Source organism: Emys orbicularis, chromosome 16 (genome assembly GCF_028017835.1).
Source record: "Emys orbicularis isolate rEmyOrb1 chromosome 16, rEmyOrb1.hap1, whole genome shotgun sequence".
Lineage (NCBI taxonomy): Eukaryota > Metazoa > Chordata > Testudines > Emydidae > Emys > Emys orbicularis.
Genome location: NC_088698.1, coordinates 31514828 through 31520821, shown reverse-complemented (window position 1 = coordinate 31520821; position 5994 = coordinate 31514828).

Sequence of the window (5994 nt, the reverse complement as noted above, 5' to 3'; positions counted from 1 at the left end):
GGCTGGATGATGCCTAGGCAAAGCAACTGACAGCCCAAGTTAGTCCAAGTTGGGGGGGAGGGATAGCTCAGTGGTTTGAGCATTGGCCTGCTTAAACCCAGGGTTGTGAGCTCAATCCTTGAGGAGGCCACTTAGGGATCTGGGGCAAAATCAGTACTTGGTCCTGCTAGTGAAGGCAGGGGGCTGGACTCAATGACCTTTCAAGGTCCCTTCCAGTTCTAGAAGATAGGATATCTCCATCATTTCATTTCATTTCACCACTGCGGGGGTAGTGGGGTTGCTGACTATGGCAGTGCATTGGGGGAGAGTAATTAGGAATAACTGGATGAATTTAAGAAAGGGGGGGCCTTTAGGCAGTCTATCAGGAAAAGCTTTGTGAGCATGCGAAAGAGTGAGTGGAAGATTATTCTATCGACTGATCTCCTGTGTGGAGAGGTGGGTGGCCCATGCTTGTCTCATACTCATTACAGCAAGTGGGGTTTTCAAAGTACACCTACTAAAGACAGCGACAGCCACTGCTCTTCTGCAGAGAGCTGCCCAAGCCCCAGGCAGTCTATCCAGGACACCCAGCCTCTTGCATGGCAGGATCTGGTTTTCGGTCAGGAGGCAAACAGCTGCCAAAAATCAATAAGGGGTAAAGCCACAAGGTGTCCGACATGCATGAGACAATGAACTGTCCTCAGCCCCGGCTAAGGGGGAGCTGGTTAAAGCAAAGGAATTGTACAGGGTAGCATCTGCTGAATGCCTCTCTGCAGTAAACAGGGAAGGTGTCCTCCTAAGCCACAGCTTTTGCTGACATGGCTGACAAAACCAGCCACCTGCCAGTCGTGTCTCTTTATTCCTTCTCTTTCCCTCAGCTCCCCACAGAGGGTTTCCGCCTGGTGGCTCTCGGGGTGTCTCTGTGGGCCAGCATCTTGCTGCTTCTATGCCAGGTTCTGCTTTCTCTGTGGAAACCCCAGGCAGAGGAGGAGGACGGGCACCACTTGCTCTAAGTAGAGCAGCTGGGTCCAGCCTGGTGCAACTGAATTCCAGGGGTTATAAGCAGTTAGTTATCAGTTGCCAGAGGTATGCAGGGCAGATATAGCTGAGACCTTACGTAGCTTACCATGACCTCTGTACCAATGCAACACAACCCTTTTGGGGGACACGAGATCCCAGGAGATCTCCCATCACCACCAGGCCTGCGGGGGACTCCTGTAGTCATGCAGTCGCTGCTCCTGGACCCAGCACAGAGCCCCATTGCCTACAAGATTGCTGGCAGATAAATGCTCTGAGATTCTCCACTTCAGGTGAAGTGTGATAGAGAAGGAGAATCCAGAGGCCAATCCCCGTTTTTGCTGGTGTCAGAACAAAGGCTAAGCCACGGCACAAAGCAGGAGGCAGGAGATTAGCTCCTGTTTCACGTCACCCAGGAGAAGTGAGAACATCGATATTTATTTTTTTCCTTATTCCCCTCCACCCCAATCTGTGAGTAAAAATAACCCTAATTTGCCTCCCCAGGGAGCGTTCCATGTTTGAGCATCAGTTTCATTTCCCCCTCCAGCACATTAGTCTGACAGCTGTTAAATGAGGCTATCATCTTATTTCACATTACAGCCTACTTTAAATGCACAGCTCCAGCATGCAGGATTATTGTATTAGACTCGTGTGTGGGAGGCACGTTGGGATGCAGGCAGCCTCAGGTTCGCTTGGCAGCAGGGCTGGCGCAACCCATTAGGTGACCTAGGCGGTCGCCTAGGGCACTACAATTTGGGGGGCGGCGACCACAGCAGTATTTCGGTGGCGGGACCTTCCGCCGCCTCTGTGGAGGGCGGCATTTCGGGGCAGGACCTTCCGCCGCCTAGGGCGGCAGAAAAGCTGGCAGCGCTCATGCTTGGCAGTTTCACTGCCAGCACTTGCCACTGTTCTGTGCCCCTCTGGTGTTGGCCCCTTGGCTGTGACCAGAGCCTGGAGTGCTCTGTGTTTCAAGGTCCTCTGCCTGTTCTTCCCTGGGTGGGCAAGGGTTGAGAGAAGGACCAAAGATGGGACCTGTCCCTCGGTCAATAACCTAGCCCCTTCTCTTCTGTAGCAGTGAAAGAGGCCAGACTGGGCCAGCTCCCCCAAGGAGCTCGCCTACCAATAGCACTTCGGGAAATCAGGCCCCAAAGCTTTCCCTCAGAAAGAGGCTTATCTTGTCACCGTGGACACCAGCAAAGCTGTGCCGGGCAGCATGTGGCAGAGTTGTGCAGGCCCCTGCCCACCCCATTCCTGTGCCAGTCAGCGTGAGCCGGCATGTGGCTGTCTCAGCCTGGCCTTTGTGGCGTGACAAACGCAGGGCAGTCACAGAACCACACTTTCCCCTCTTCATGCCTATGGGAGGGGAAGTGGGGTCTAGTGGTTAGAGCACAGGCCCATGGTCCAGGACGCCTGGATTCTATTCGCTGACTCCCTGTGTCATCGGACAGGTTGCCTAACCTCTTTCAGACTGGGATTGCTGGTTTATATGCTAGGGACGCTAAAGATATCCTGGCTCTCCCAGCCTGAATGACTGGCTAGATAGAAAGTGCACTGAAATCCTCCGGCAGCCTGCTGGCACTGGCACCTGGTGGGTGGGTAAAGTGTCTCACTGGGTGTTGCAGAGGAGGCATTATTGTGTCCCAAGGCTTTCTGCTTGGAACATCCCATCCTTTGCACTCGGTTGGGGACCTGTCTGGGCTTGGCCCAGAGGGACTGTGGATTGTGCTGTCACTGAGCTGGGATCCTGGTTCTGTGCTGCACTTCATCAGGATGTGCAGGTGAAGTGACACTGCCTCCTCCTGTCACATAGGCAGCTCCAGATCCCACCTGGAGCTCTGCTGGTATTTAGCAAACGCCCGTTTTGCTCTCAGACTTTTCCAACATCCACAAAACTCCTTTCCTCTGCCTGACTCACCTTATGAGTCAGCGGCAATAGCATCAGGCCCTTTCCCCTCCCAGCACCTGTGTGTCACCTGCCATCCCAGAGAGCATTCTGCAAGGCCCCACGCTGCTCGCAGGGCTCTGGAACGGGGACTGCTGGTGGCTTTGCAGCTCTGCATGCACAATCAAGGTCGCTAACCTCGAAGGTGTCAGGCTCCTTGCCCCAGCCACAGAGCGGGTTTTCAGTTTACAGTTTAAAAGTCACTAACTCCTGAATTTCCTAGGTCACGTTGTCAGGTCCCAGCCATTCTCTGAGGTGCCATCTCAGAAGGTAATTGACTGAGCACCAGGGGCATTTCTGAATTAGTGATAGCAGACAAAGAAATACCAGAGCTTCCGAACTGCATGCAGACTCTTCCAGCGGCCTCTGGTGTTTTACGACCTCTTCCCTCTCCCAGGTTGTCTTGTACACAGGGGCGGCTCCAGGCACCAGCGCACCAAGCGTGTGCCTGGGGCGGCAAGCCGCGGGGGGCAGCCTGCTGGTCGCTGTGGGGGCGGCAGTCAGGTTGCCTTTGGCAGTGTGCCTGCGGGAGGTCCGCCGGTCCCGTGGCGTCGGCGCCAATTGGGCGGTGGGTACACCGAAGGCGCGGGACCGGCGGACCTCCCGCAGGCGTGCCGCCGAATCGGCGTGACCAGCGGACCTCCCGCAGGCGCGCCACCGAAAGCCGCCTGACTGCCGTGCTTGGGGCGGCAAAATACATAGAGCCGCCCCTGCTTGTACAGTCTAATCTAGGCCTGGTGGGGTACAGAACTGTAGAATTCATTGTCCAGTCTGCTAGTCAGATCTAGATCAGCTCATTATTTGTGTTCAAGTAGCATTCATGGGACTCCAAGCTGGATCAGGACCCTGCTGGGTACTGTATAGATCAAGGTTCTCAAGCTATTTATCGTTGTGGGCTGCAGATGCTGCTCTCTATGTGTTATGTGGGCAGCATCCACACTATAGATATACTGCCTTTATGGCCCTGAGGATGTCACATGGGCCACCGCTGTGTGCTGATTGGGCCGCAAGTGGCCCATGGTTTGAGTACTACTGGTATAGATACATGGGAAGACACTGATCCTGAAGACCTTACGGTCTTATTTAAGCCAAGACACAAGAAGTAGTCTTAAAAAACAAGAGGAGAGGTGGGCTGGGTAGCGGTGATAAGGCCACATGGGGACAGAGACAAACAATGGACGCGACCTGATGAGTCTGAGCCAATTTATGCTGCTTTGTAGCTACAGCATATAAATTAATCTCGTCAAAGCACCACTCAGCCTCATCTTCTCAAGTGGCCTTCATGCCTCATGGGAATGTCCTGGATGGTCTCACCGTCATAGACTTTGGGGTGATCCACCCCAGGTGTCCATAGGGCCCTGGGGACTCAGCTATGGACCTTGGCACTGCTGCATGGAAGAAGAGCAAAGGGCAGGTTGCAGAATTGGTAGCTAATGATGCTACATCCTTCCAGCACCATCATCAGAGCAGGGAGAGGAGGAAATAGGTCTGCCCTAGAACGCTATCATTTTGTAAATTCCAGATAAAATGTGCAGATTGTGTTATGTGTAAGTATCTGTTCCCAGCTCAGGAGATTGCTGGGGGGGTCAGGATTGAGGGGCAGCAGCAGAGGTGTGGGCATCCAAGACTGGAATAGCAGGGGGGCTGTGGGTTGGGATTGAGGTGCATTGGCAGAATCGTGTGTGGAAGCCCAGGGCTGGAATAGGGGGAGGTTTGCAGAGCGTGCGAGTTGGGATTGAGATGCATCAGCAGAGCTCTGTGTGGGAGGCTCCTGACTGGAATAGTGGGGACTGTGTATCAGGATGGTGATGCATCAGCAGAGCCGTGGGTGGGGGAGCCCCAGGACTGGAATAGCAGAGATGGCCCTGCCTGGGGAATGAGCTGCATCATCAGAGCTGTGTGGGGGAGCCCGTCTCGGGCATGGCAGTGGGGGCTGTGGGTCAGGACTGAGATGCACTGACACAGATGGACTCTTGCAGCTGATTGGTCAGCACATTAGAGCTGAGGGGCTGGGTGAGCAGAAGAATGTGCCTCGTACCAGGTTGGCTAGTGACAGAGCAATATGCTGCCCCTTTGCAGATTAGCACTAAATACCCAACGACTCGGAGGGTTGTAAACGCTGGAAGAGGATGATGAGTAATTATAAATGGACTCATTTGGCCCATACTGCTTTGATGCTGTATGTAAATCCAAATCAATAAAGCTCCTGCCAAGCAGCTCTGACTTGGTGTCAGCCCCTCTCGCTGGCTGGGAAGAACGGCCCAGACAAGGCTGTGATTCCTTAGGCCCTACTGATGTAAGAATCCCGTCTACTCAGCTACACTCACTGCTGGGCCCTGCACACAGATCCCTCCCCCAGCTTCCTGGCTTGCAGCACACACAATGCAAGGAGCCCAAGCCTGAGCGCTTGCTTGGCACAGACGCCCCCGGGTGCTGGGGAGTATCCAGCCACTTCATACGGCCAGGGCCCAGGGCGTGAGCCGACATGAAGAGCGGCAGGAAAGCAGTTAGCTAGAAGGTAAAGGCAGGAATCTGGGCAAAAATGAGCCAGCAATGCTTTAAGTCCCTTAGTGAAAAGGGGAGACCCTGAGAGCTGGCTGAGGACTAATGGGGTGAGCAGTGAGCTCCCTGCAGTGTGGGGCACTGGGAGGTGTAGCACTCCCAGGTTAGATCCAGGTTCTCAGTTCATGGGACCCTGTGCAGCACCCAGCGGACTATGGGGGCTAGGGGACAATTCGACTAGCCACAGCTCATCAGGCAGGAGCAGCGTATGGCCCCGGGGTGAGCGGAACATCTGCAATCTCAATCCCTCCGACTCCCCCAAGGGCTGCAGAGGTGGCTGCAGGAGCTGGTGTGTCGGCTCCCACCCCCTTATGGCCACACAGCCTCCGCCTGGCTGGGCTCATTTGTACCAGTGATAAGGTCAATAGATTTCCATCTGAGTCACAGTCACTCACAGCAGAAAGTGGCTCCACAGGCTCTAATGTGGCAGCTCAATCCAGCAGGCGACGTGAGCTGCCTGACAAACCGATCACATGGCCGGGGAGCACTGGCTG